Here is a 14,039-nt window from a genome sequence, read left to right as displayed (position 1 = left end):
CCCGCGATGCTCCGCCGAGGCGCCGGAACCTCGCCGTACCACGCCCCCCCAACACAAGCGACCTCTGCGCCCGCCTGTCCCGCGGACCCGGGTGCGCCTCCGGCCACCGCGACCCAGGACGGAAGCGCGGGGCGCGGGGCTCGGCCGGCGGCGGGCGCTGGGGCGGGCGGGGACCCGGGCTCTGGCCCCGAGGCTGCGCAGACCCGCCAGCCCCACCTCCGTCCCCGCCGCCTGGAAAAAGCTAAAATTGCACGTTTTTAAATGGCTTTATTTTATGTGAATTTCACCCCAATAAAAAAATTTAAGTTAATGTAGGAGATATCTAGACATAAGTATAGCTGTACGATGGTAAAGATGAGGGTAGCTAAGAGAATCTAATCTCAATCGTCTGTCTTTTCAACCTTTTTCCTCTATGCCTAGAGAATTTAACCTTGCAATTTTCTTCCTGCTGTCAAACCTTCCCTAACTTATTAACTTATTTTTTTCAAGCAACCACTCTATTTCTTCCTCTGTGAAATCATACTCTTTTAAAAATACAGTTTCTTCAAATTGTTTATTTTGTTCAACTCCTTTCTCTCCCACGGTCAATAGAAGAAGGTTTTATGAACCATAATAGCCCATACAACCCTTCTATTTTATCAGTGCAGACTTCAAAATTGACACATTTATATTTTGTAACTTTGTCTACAGTAATATGTATTGCATAATAAACAATGATAGTGGTTCTTCTTAGTGATTAGTGGTTATATGTCCCACTTTCAACAATAAAACTTTCCGACTTCTCTGATAAGTAGTATCATATCCTATCTTACAAAGAAAAAAAAATCTTCTTTCAAGGTGTAGCATATCCTTTCTGTGGTCCTTAAGGGTCTGACATCAAAAACTTTTGATACCATATTACATTACTACAACTCAGGCATAAATAATATATCCTGGTACAGTCCTATAAATCAGATGAAATCATTATGATGAGAAGGCATATTCTTAATCTCTGCTGTAAAATATTAATTAATATTAATATTAAAATATGAAAAACTATTGGTATACTTGGATTCTTACATTTCTGAGAAATCTGACTTTCACAGAAATTCTCAAAACACATGTAATTAGGGTTTCCCTGGTGGCACAGTGGTTAAGAATCTGCCTGCTACTGCAGGGACACAGGTTTGAGCCTGGTCTGGGAAGATCCCACATGCTGCGGAGCAACTAAGCCCATGCGCCACAACTACTGAGCCTGCACTCTAGAGCCCACGAGCCACAACTACTGAGTCCACGTGCCACAATTACTGAAGCCTGCGCACCTAGAGCCCGTGCTCTGCAATATGAGAAGCCACTGCAATGAGAAGCCTGCGCACTGCAACGAAGAGTAGCCCCCGCTTGCCGCAGCTAGAGAAAAGCTCGTGCGCAGCAACGAAGACACAACGCAGCCAAACATAAAATAATTATTTTTAAAAAGAATTTCCTTCCTTAAAACAAAAAACACGTAATTAGTCATATTCTATGTGTATGACCCAATTCTCGTTATTGAAGAGTGAAGAATGGTACCATTATCCCATACTATTATTTTGCTACAATTGTACTCAAGGAGAGTACAAAGGCCTCCAAAAAAGACCTCAAAGCTCCTCTTTCTTTAATCAACTTTTTTCTTGTTACACTGGATTTCCAAATAGCATTCAAAAGCTTAACCTTCTATCATGTTAAATCACCATCATCAACACCCGCATACACTTTTTCTCACTTAGCTGCACATTAGCAGCAACATTTAGGGAGGTTTTTTTAAAAATGCTGATGTCTGGGCCATACCCAAGACAAATTCAGTCAATATCTCTGGAGGAGGAGCCTTTACACTGGTATTAAAAGCCACTCAAGTCATTCTAATTTATAGCCAAGGTTGGAAAATGCTGCCTTATACCTATAACCTATCTCTCTCCTCCCCTGAACAAGTGAGCTGCTTTAAAAAGATGTTTACACATTGTGCACCTCCAGATGTGATACCCAGAGAAGGATACAGTGCGGCCAAGGATGTACAACCTCAGTCTAATCACACAAAATCATCAGATGAACTTGAAATGAGGAAAATTCTATTTTAAAAAATGAAATGGGGGGTACTCTATTCTTCAAAAAAAGGCAGTATCATAGAAGGCAAATAAAAGCTGTGGACAGACTTGAGATTAAATAAAATTAAAACAATATGACAAGTACATGCAATACCTGCCCCTAAACTGGGTTTTGTATTAGGTAGAGAAAAGGAAAACATTCTATGAAGGACTTTATTAGATCATCTGACACAATTGTCATAAGCACAGTGGATATTTTTTTCCATAAATTTATTTATTTATTTACTTTATTTTTGGCTGCGTTGGGTCTTTGTTGTTGCCCGTGGGCTTTCTCTAGTTGCAGCAAGCAGGGGCTGCTCTTTGTTGTGGTGCACAGGTTCTAGGCGCATGGGCTCAGTAGTTGTGGCTTGCAGGCTCTAGAGCGCAGGCTTAGGCTCAGTAGTTGTGGTGCATGGACTTAGTTGCTCCGCGGCATGTGGGATCTTCCCAGACCAGGGATTGAACCCGTGTCCCTTGTATTGGCAGGCGGATTCTTAACCACTTCGCCACCAGGGAAGTCGCAGCACAGTGTATTAAGTAAAGGTGTCGATGTAAAAATTGATATTTATAATTAACAATTGCTATATTCTGTAAGAAAATATTTCTGCTCTTAGGAAATGTACACTAGAGTGTTTGGGATAAAAGGCCATGATATACGTAATTTACCCTCAAATGATTTAGAAAAAAAAATTATGCATGCACACACATACACACAGAACAAGGGATAAAGTAAATGGGATAAAATGTTAACAGTGGATAAACAACAAGGTCCTATTGCATAGCACAGGGAACATATTCAATATCCTGTGATAAACCATAATGGAAAAGAATGTGAAAAAGAATAAATATATGGACAACCAAGTCACTTTGCTTAACACAACATTGTAAACTATACTTCAATAAAATTTTCTAAAATGTTAACAGTAGGCAAATCTGGGAAAGATGTATGTGTTCTTTGTACGATTTTATGTTTATAGCTTTTTGTAAGTTTATTTCCAAAAAATACCATTTTAAAGATTTCTCTATTTTCTCACTTGTCACCTGCCCGCCCCGCCCCAATTTACTCCATTCTAGCTTCTGTCCACAATTCTTTACCCTCATCAATGACTTCCCTGTCCCTAATTTAAGGAAAAAATGTCAGTCTCTATCTTGCTTGATCTTTCAACAGCATTCATTCTGTTAATCACTCCCTCCATTTTGAAACACTCTTTCACCTGGCTTTCAACCTTTTAAAAGAAACACTCCTTTTCCTCAGTTTTTATTATTCTATTGTTGCCATACTCTCTTAGTTTTCCTCCTACCTCTTTGGCCACTACTTCTCAGTCTCCTCAAGGGAAGAGAGAATTCTTCCTTTGTAGCTGAAATTTCCTAATGGAATAGTTCTGAACCCTCTTTTCTTCTTATTCAACCCCCTTTACCCTCGGCAATCTCATGATTTAGATGATCATCTATAAAATGGACTCTTGAATTTGTTATCTACAGCTCCAACATTATAATCCAAATGCCTTCTTGATACTTACATGTAGATATTTTTAGACATCATAAACATAACATGACTGAGTCTTTCCTAGTTTTCTTCCAGCATTCTCCATCTTAATACATACCACCACCCTCCACTCAGTTTCTCCAGGTCCTATATGCCAACTGTGTACCCAATATATCTGCTTGGTAGTCTCAAAGTCACCTTGATCCCAATATGTCCAAGTCTAAACTCATAATTGCCTTCTCCAAATCTGCTCCTATTATAATATTCCATATCTCACCAAATGACAGTACTTTAGTTCACACACCTAAAACCCAAGAGTCATCCTTGATACCTCCCTCTTTCTTACTCCTTATCCAGGTGTAGTGGGTTGAATTGTGTCCCCCCAAAAGATATATCCAAGTCCTAACCGCAAGTACCTGTGAATGTGACTTTATTTAGAAAAGGGTCTTTGTAGATATAATTAAGATAAGGCTCCCAAAATGAGATAATCCTGGATTAGACATACCCCCTCTCCTAACAGACCTAATAAATAGGTGTGATGGATGTCATTATAAAAGAAAAAAGAGGAGTGCTCACTTTGGCAGCACATATACTAAAACTGGAATGATACAGAGCAGATCAGCATGGCCCCTGTGCAAGGATGACATGCAAATTCACGAAGTGTTCCATATTTTGGGGAGGGATAAATTAGGAGTTTGGGTTTAACATATACAAACTACTATATACAAAATAGATAATCAACAAGGACCTACTGTATAGCGCAAGGAACTCTACTTAATATTCTGTAATAACCTACATGGGAAAAGAATCTGAAAAAGAATGAATATATGTATATGTGTAACTGAATCACTTAGCTGTACACCTGAAACTAATACAACATTGTAAATCAACTATACTCCAATATAAAATAAAAATTAAATTAAAAAAAATCAAATAGTGGGGGAAAAAAAGAAAGAAGAAGAGAAGACATGGAGTGTCTCCATGTCTCCACATGGAGACACTGGGAAGAAGGCCATGTGAAGATGGAGGAGGAGATTGGAGTGAGGCATCTATAAGCCAAAGGAACCCAAAGGATTGCTGATGGTGCCATCAATTAGGAGAGGGGCATGAAGTGAATTCTCTTGCAGAGCCTTCAGAAGAAACCAACTCCGCCAACATCTTGATTTCAGACTTCTGGTCTTCAGAAGAAACCAACTCCGCCAACATCTTGATTTCAGACTTCTGGTCTCCAGAATTGTGAGAGAATAAATTTATGTTGTTTTAAACCACCAAATCTGTGGCAGTTTGTTATCACAGCCTTAGAAGGCTAATGTACCAACTAGTCACTAAAGTCTGTTTGTTTTACCCTCCTAAATATCTTTTTTAAATTATATAATACAATGTTATCCACTGTAGCTCACCATGTTTTACATCAGATCTTCTGAAATTAGACAGCTGAGAGACGCTTACAAACTTTCAGCTATAAGATGGATAAGGTCTAAGGATATAATGTAAATATCCTCTAAATGTACTCACTTTACACTCTGTCTACCCACCCAGACTAAGTTACTATCATCTCTTTCCTGGGTGACAGAATTACCCTCCAACTGGTCTCTCCACATTCACTTGGGGCCACATTCAAACATTTTCCCATGCTGCAACCAAAGTACTTTTTTTTTTAAGATTTTTTTAAAATGTGGACCATTTTTAAAGTTTTTATTGAATTTGTTACAATATTGCTTCCGTTTTATGTTTTGGTTTTTTGGCTGTGAGGCATGTGGGTTCTTAGCTCACCAACCAGGGATCGAACCCGCACCCCCTGCATTGGAAGGCGAAGTCTTAACCCCTGGACCCGCAGGGAAGTCCTGCCAGAGTACTTTTTCCTAGGAATTTTTTTTTTTTTTTTTTTTTTTTTTTTTTTGCTGTACGCGGGCCTCTCACTGTCGCAGCCTCTCCCGTTGCGGAGCACAGGCTCCGGACGCACAGGCTCAGCGGCCATGGCTCACGGGCCCAGCCGCTCCGCAGCATGTGGGATCTTCCCAGACCGGGGCACGAACCCGTGTCCCCTGCATCGGCAGGCGGACTCTCAACCACTGCGCCACCAGGGAAGCCCCTGGAGTACTTTTTAATAAACACATATCTGATCATGTCACTGCCCTGCTTTTTTAGTCACCTTTATATTAACCTTTCAACTTTTTAAAAGAAACACTTTTTCCTTAGGTTTCATTTCTCTATTGTCTCTATTTTTTTCTCCTACATTTTGGCTGTTTCTTCTAAGTACTCTTTGGGAGGGTTCCTCTTCCTTAATCCAAATGTAAGTGGCTTCCTATTCTCTTAAGGCCAGAGACAAAAACTTTTTCATGACCTACAAAGCTCTTCATGGTCTGTCTACCTATCTAGTCTCCCCTCCCACTTCTCTCCTAAACTCCCTGAACTTCTGTTGTGTTGGTCTTCTTTTTGTCATAGTTACTACAAAGCTCCTTGTGCAAGCTTCTATATCTAGGTTGTTCTCCATGATGACCTGGGTCTGTGTTATGCTGATTTTTATCTGCCTCTCCAATCTCATCTCTCATTTCCTTTCTCCTCACTCAGCATTTTTCACATCAACTTTTCCCTGTTTCTGAAATTATGTGCTCAGCCCCTTCTCCTTAAGGGTCTTTGTGCATGTTGGTCCCCCTGCCTAGAAGACTCTTCCCCACCTTGTTAACCTGATTAACTCCTACGCTTTTTCAGGACTCAGTTTTAATGTCACCTCCTCAGAGAAGCCTTCTCTGATCTCCACTCCAATTGCTTAGACTCCAGTTATATGCTTTCATAGCACCTTTTTTCTTTGTAGTCAGTATCACAGCTATAATTTTATATGTATATATATAAATATATTTGGTTGGCATTTGTACACACACACACACACACACACACACACACATACACACACACACTACACTACAAGCTCTATGAGGGGAGGGAGTATGGCTGTTTTGTTCACCTTCTTAGCAATAGTATCAACCACAGTGCCAAGAACATAGTAGCAATAAACATTTATTAAAAGAATACATGAATAAATGGGTGAATAAAACTACTATCAAATATGTGTCTAGTTTCCAGGAAATTCCCAACTCAACAGATTAAGCATATCTATGATCCTCAAGACCATAATCCAAAAACTGCCTGATGCTGATTCCTATTTACACTCTTAAACACATGCAATTTCATTGTCCATGGATGAACGTTTAACCTAAAGATGGTTCGTTTTGTATGAGTATGCACTAGTGAAACCTAAAATAACTATAGGTTGTCCTCACTATATACAGATCTGAAAGCTGAGTCTTTGATGACAAACTGACTAAACAAAATTGTGGTCAGTATGTCCATTTGAAAATTGGCTGACAAGATGTGGAATAAATTTGGTATCAAAATCCAAATAAAGTTCTATGAAACAATCTTCTGTGTGCCTATGTGACTTGGATTGCTGCTGAAATCATCCTCAACTTCCACAAATAATTTAAATTCCATGCATGCCTGGTAAAGCCTCAGCCAGTAAGAGAAGGTGACTAGGACTAAGGTTGTGGGTTATAGTTAGATAACAAGTATTGAGGATATGTGTATTGCAGATTAACCAGAAGGGTGAGACACATGTGGGAAATGAATGATAGTAAGATCACAAAGCAGCTGCTGTTTGGTAAACAACAGCGGGCCAGCCACAAACCAAGAGACTGATGAGATGCTCTAGAAATGCATACTGATCCTTTGGGGAAGCAAACTGATACCACATATCAAGAGGCACTGCAATCCTACTCCTGGGAATCTGTCATAAGGAAATAATTCAAGAGACTAAAATAAAAGCTATAAAAAGATGCTTGTAACAAAATGCTTAATAGTTAAAAATTAGAAATTACTTAAATTGTCAATAATATGGGAAGTGTAGGAAAAACTAGGTATATCAGTGAAATATTATGAAGATAATTAAAATGATAAAAATACAGAAATATGGGGAAATTTTACAAAATAATATTAAATAAAAGGTAGAGATACACAATTGCGTATCATGATTATAATGACATATAAAATCTGCATCTCTAGCTTGATAATGGTCAAAAAGGATAGATATGAAGAGAATGATGGAGTTTTTTGGATTTTTATACTTCCTTTTATGATATTTTAAAATTGCTTAAATGGCAATTCTTTAAAAGAATAGTCTGAAAAGCACTTCCAACTACATGTCATAGCTATGAATTGTGAAGAAGCAAGAGTTGCAAGTATTTTTTACGCTGCAAGAGGGCATTCAGCTACAGTTGGAGAAAAAAGCATCTACAAGCCTACATTTAAAGACTATGCACAGACTTACAAAAACAATGACCTGTTCTGCAAATAGTTGGTACTGCTATAATCAAATGAGAGTTTTTACATAAATTCACTATAAGGAGGACTAACATTTGTTAAGTGTTAGTATTTTCAGAAACGTTTGGGGCCAGACCTGAAGTAGGTTAAATATTTCTCATTTTTTCAGTGATGTCTGTATTTTGATAACAAAAGTATAACAGGAAGCCATTTTGCAATAAAACATAAACAGAAAAATCTTTAAAAAGCCACAATCCCTCTACCCAGCACTAATCAAATTCAATACTAATTGAATACTCTTTTATAGATAATTTAATTTGCTGTGTTGTTTCCTAATCTGTGGATGAAAATAAGCTTATTTAACCAACCCCATTATTGGACATTTTGATGTCTCCCAATTGTTTACTGTTATAAACACTGCTGCAGTTTGATTCATTGTATATAAATATCTGTACATATCTTTGGCTATTTTCTCAGGAAAATTTATCAGAAATGGAATAATAGGGGAAATCATATAAATATACATTTTTTTTATTAGACTTGAAAGCCAAAGATTTTGCTTTCCTTTACATGTTTTTTTCCTATGTCCAATTAAATCTCCTTTCTATCCATTAAATTCTCATCCATTATCCAAAACCCAGTTTTGTGACTTCCGTGGTGGCACAGTGGTTAGGAATCTGCCTGCCAATGCAGGGGATACGGGTTTGAGCCCTGGTCCAGGAAGATCCCACATGCCGTGGAGCAACGAAGCCTGTGCACCACAACTACTGAAGTCCGTGCGCCAAAACTACTGAAGCCCACACGCCACAACTACTGAAGGCCACGCACCACAACTACTGAAGCCCACGCACCTAGAGCCCGCGCTCTGCAACAAGAGAAGCCACCGCAATGAGAAGCCCGCGCACCGCAACGAAGAGTAGCCCCCGTTGGCTGCAGCTAGAGAAAGCTCGCTGCAGCAACGAAGACCCAATGCACCCAAAATTAAATAAATAAATAAATAAATGTATACAAAACCCAGTTTTAAGCTCTATTTTCCAAGACAATTTCAGTGAGTACTCCAATGCCCACTGATCTCCCACATCTTGTACTTTTACTTATTTTGAAATAATTTGAGACGTATAAAAATTTGCAAAAACAGCACAAGGTATTTCCATATGCTCTTCATTTAGATTCCCCAAATATTAATATCTAACGTAACCACAATACAATTATCAAAATAATGGGGCTTCCCTGGTGGCGCGGTGGTTGAGAGTCCGCCTGCCGATGCAGGGGACGCGGGTTTGTGCCCCGGTCCGGGAGGATCCCACATGCCGCGGAGCGGCTGGGCCCGTGAGCCATGGCCGCTAAGCCTGTGCGTCCGGAGCCTGTGCTCCGCAGCGGGAGGGGCCCCAACAGTGAGAGGCCCGCGTACCGCAAAAAAAAAAAAAAAAAAAGGAAAAAGAAACATTGCTATCATACTATTACCTAATCTATAGACCTTACTTAAATATTTCATTTTGTCCCACTAATGTTCTTGATCTGGTGCAGGATCAAGCATTCCTTTTAGTTTTCATGTCTCCTTCTACCCCTCCAATGCAGGAGTTTCTCAGTCTTTCATGACCTCAGGGCTAACTCAGGGCACAGGGCCCTGCCCTGCACATTTGATTTAATACTGTTATTGTTGTCTTGAAATTCTTTATTATTTTTAAAGAAATTTTGAAAATTTCACATTTGAATTTTACCAGGGCTCTGTAAATTATGTAGCTGATTCTGAATGACCTGGACACTTTTGAAGAAGATTGGCCAGTTGTTTTATAAGATCCCTCAGTTTAGGTTTGGTTTCATTGTTTCCTCATAATTCAATTCAGGTTATACATGTTTAGTAAGAATACTACCGAAGTGATGTTGTGTTCTCATCCATTGCAGCAGGAGGCGCATAATACTGGTTTATCCCAATACTTGTGATATTAACTTTAATAATTTAGTCAAGATGATGCCTTCCAGTTTTCTGCACTGTGAAGTCACTATTTGGTCCTTTGATACACATTTTCAAATTGCTTTGTGAAAAGGTTGTACAGTTTTACATTCCCTACCAGCATTGTGTGTAAGCACCCATCTTCCTGAAACCTCACCAAAGATAGATTGTATCTCTTTAAAAAACTCCCCAACTTTATATCAGTAAAAGGACTTCTCTTAATTATTTCTAACTACTTTTCTTTGAAAAGTACTACCGGACTTCCCTGGTGGCACAGTGGTTAAGAATCTGCCTGCCAATGCAGGGGACACGGGTTCGAGCCCTGGTCCGGGAAGATCCCACATGCTGCGGAGCAGCTAGGCCTGTGGGCCACAACTACTGAGCCTGTGCTCTAGAGCCCGTGAGCGACAACTACTGAGCCCACGTGCCACAACTACTGAAGTCCACATGCCTAGAGCCCGTGCTCTGCAACAAGAGAAGCCACCGCAATGAGAAGCCCGCGCACCACAATGAAGAGTACCCCCCACTTGCCACAACTAGAGAAAGCCCAAGCGCAGCAATGAAGACCCAATGCAGCCATAAATAAATAAATAAATAAATAAATAAATTCATTTAAAATAAAACAAAGAAAAGTACTACTAATGAAGCTGGACCTCCCTCCCCCACCCCACCCCACTCCCATATTAGCCATTTACATTTCTTCTTTTGAGACTAAGTAAAAAATTTCTTTGTCCAACCTTCTTGTAGTCCACCTTAGTGATTAGATAATCCTAAGAAATATTTGTGAGTTGAAAGGGGATCATGGAAAGTATACAGATTATGGGCACAGGGTTTTAAATGTTTAGGAAAAGTAAACAGAAACCTCCTTTAGAAGATGACAATTATCTTTAGTATACAACTGTGTGTTGTAAATTCCTGAAGGGGAATGTGATAAACTGGATCTGGATCTAGGCTACTGGGGGAAAGGAGAACCCCAGTGGCTTACTCACAATGGATGTGTGAAGGATAAAAGGGATACAGGAGAAAATAGAATTGAATAGAAGATTCTAGGATGCTCTGTTGGAGAGCAGTGGGGATGAGGTAATCATAAAACAGAAAACCCCTGATAATTGAGTTATTCTGATGATCCAGCTGGCATGACTTAGTCAAATCAAGTATGTGCATAACCTATGACCCAGCAATTCCACTCCTGGTTATACCCTTCAAAGGAATTTCTCACTCGTCCCTAAGAGGATATGTTAGAGGATGCTCATTAAAGTGTGCCAGTGTTGTTGTTGCTGTTCTTGTGTGAGGTGGAAAAGAATTGGAGACAATTCTGAATTGGAGTAAATGTATAATAATCAAGATGAAGAACTATGTAACAAATAGTAACAACAGATTAGATATACACAGAGCATGATTAGTATACACAGATATACACAGAACAACTATGTTAAAAACAGTGCCAAGTGAAAAAGAAATGAGAATAATAATACAATATCATTTACATAAGTTAATAACACATACATAGAAAACAAATATACCTTTTTTCAAGAACATGAATTTAAAAAATCTGTATTAAAATGGTTGCATATGGAAGAGAGAAAGGAATTGCTAAAAGGGGATAAAACTGAGTATACTGATAAATAAAAAATGTAACAGGGGACTTCCCTGGTGGTGCAGTGGTTAAAAACTGACCTGCCAATGCAGGGGACATGGGTTCGAGCCCTGTTCCGGGAAGATCCCACATGCCACGGAGAAACTAAGCCCGCACACGCCACAACTACTGAGCCTGTGCTCTAGAGCCCGTGAGGCACAACTACTGAGCCCACATGCCACAACTACTGAAGCCCGCGTGCCTAGAGCCCATGTTCCACAGCAAGAGAAGCCACCGCAACGAGAAGCCCACACACTGCAACGAAGAGTAGCCCCCGCTCACTGTAACTAGAGAAAGCCTGGGTGCAGCAACGAAGACCAAATGCAGCCAAAAATAAATAAGTAAATTTTAAAAAATCTTAAAAAAAATGTAACTGAGAGTCTTTGCATGGATGAATGACGATAATGTGTCAAGAACTGAGGAAGGTGTTAACTCTCTGCATTAAAAGAATAAGAAAGAAATAAGGGAAGGGAGGAAAGAAAGAATGGAAGAAAGTAAGAAGAAAAAAAGAAAAAGCAAGAGAGAGCAAACTGACCAGTAATAAGCCTCTGCTCCCTTGGATCACAGGGCTTTGCATATGCTGTTTCCATTTGCTAAAAATTCTAATCATGACCACCACCACACACAGACACAGACACACACACACACACACACACACACACGCACGCACACAGAGTTAATTCCTCTTTCCTTCAGATCTCAGCTCAGTCATCATTTCTTTAGTAAAAGCCTCCTATGACCTCTCTGATGAGGCCACAACATCCCCCTATTATTAATATAATAGGTCTTAACACTGTATACTCTCTTTTCTGGCACTAATTACAACAAAACGTTTTAGAATTAGAAAACTTTACATTTATTTGTGTGGTTCTTTGACTAATATCTGCTTCCCACTAGTAGACCAAAGCCCAACAAAGGCAGGGATGGTATCATTTTCTCGTTCTCATGCCCTGACACTGGCTGATAGAGAGTAAGAGGCCAGTTAATATTTGTTACATAAGTGAATTAATAAAAGGGTAAATGAATGAACTGACAATAAAGATTGGAAAAGAGAAAGTGGAAGAACTATGAAAACACCCTCACAGAAGGTCTTGTAATTATTTACCATAAAGAAGGAGGGACTGTTTCTTAATTTTGCCACACCTTTTGCATGCCAGGTGCCATACACCATATCACTAACAGGTAAGTATTGTTACCCTCATTTTATTTTTTTATTTTTTATTTACTTATTTTTGGCTGCATTGGGTCTTCGTTGCTGCACGTGGGCTTTCTCTAGTTGCGGTGAGCAGGGGCTACTCTTCGCTGTGGTGTGCGGGCTTCTCATTGTGGTGGCTCCTCTTGTGGAGCACGGGCTCTAGGCATGCAGACTTTAGTAGTTGTGGCACGTGGGCTCAGTAGTTGTGGCTCACAGACTCTAGAGTGCAGGCTCAGTAGTTGGGGTGCACGGGCTTAGTTTCTCCGTGGCATGTGGGATTTTCCTGGACCAGGGCTTGAACCTATGTCCCCTGCATTGGCAGGTGGGTTCTTAACCACTGCGCCACCAGGGAACCCCTCCCCCATTTTAGAAGGTGGTTAAAAACTAAGTCTTTCTGCCCTCAATGTTCATGCTTTTTTCCATATACCATTTAGGATGTGGGGATTGAGAGAAACTGGAAAAGGGGAATATTCACCAAGAGTGCTGAATAGAAGGCAAAGGAAAAAAGAGACGGAGAGAAAACAAGGGTTTAGCAGAATGCAAGAGGATACTAAGCTAAAAAGGGAGATAGCTACCAAAACACTACTTTTGACCTAAAGCCAAAAGTGATTGATCTGAAAGCAGTTCACCCTTGCGATGGAGAGTAAGAATAGGCTGAACTAGAGTAGAAGCAAGAAGAACTACAATTCTACAGCCTATGGAAGGAAAAACCACATTCACAGAAAGATAGACAAAATGAAAAGGCAGAGGACTCTGTACCAGATGAAGGAACAAGATAAAATCCCAGAAAAACAACTAAATGAAGTGGAGATAGGCAACCTTCCAGAAAAAGAATTCAGAATAATGATAGTGAAGATGATCCAGGACCTCGGAAAAACAATGGAGGCAAAGATTGAGAAGATGCAAGAAATATTTAACAAAGACCTAGAAGAATTAAAGAACAAAGACCTAGAAGAATTAAAGAACAAACACCTAGAAGAATTAAAGAGCAAACAAACAGAGATGAACAATACAATAACTGAAATGAAAAATACAGTAGAAAGAATCAGTAGCAGAATAACTGAGGCAGAAGAACAGATAAGTGACCTGGAAGACAGAATGGTGGAATTCACTGCTGCGAAACAGAATAAAGAAAAAAGAATGAAAAGAAATGAAGACAGCCTACGGGACCTATAGGACAACATTAAACACAACAACGTTCGCATTATAGGGGTCCCACAAGGAGAAGAGAGAGAGAAAGGACCCAAGAAAATATTTGAAGAGATTATAGTTGAAAACTTCCCTAACATGGGAAAGGAAATAGCAACCCATGTCCAGGAAGTGCAGAGAGTCCCAGGCAGGATAAACCCAAGAAG

General features: G+C 39.8%; 1 protein-coding gene and 1 non-coding gene across 2 annotated transcripts in view; one reads left to right on the top strand and one right to left on the bottom strand.

The window, feature by feature from the left end:
* Positions 1–14,039, bottom strand: part of TBC1D12 (TBC1 domain family member 12) — a 123,286-nt gene that overhangs the window by 100,215 nt on the left and 9,032 nt on the right. The window lies entirely within an intron of this gene.
* LOC117200893 (U6 spliceosomal RNA) lies at positions 4,151–4,257 on the top strand. Its single transcript, XR_004482671.1, has one exon. It is a non-coding gene; the product is annotated as a U6 spliceosomal RNA (small nuclear RNA).

Source organism: Orcinus orca, chromosome 14 (genome assembly GCF_937001465.1).
Source record: "Orcinus orca chromosome 14, mOrcOrc1.1, whole genome shotgun sequence".
NCBI classification, from domain to species: domain Eukaryota; kingdom Metazoa; phylum Chordata; class Mammalia; order Artiodactyla; family Delphinidae; genus Orcinus; species Orcinus orca.
Note: the sequence above shows the minus strand (reverse complement) of the source record. Positions and strands in the feature narration are given on the sequence as shown.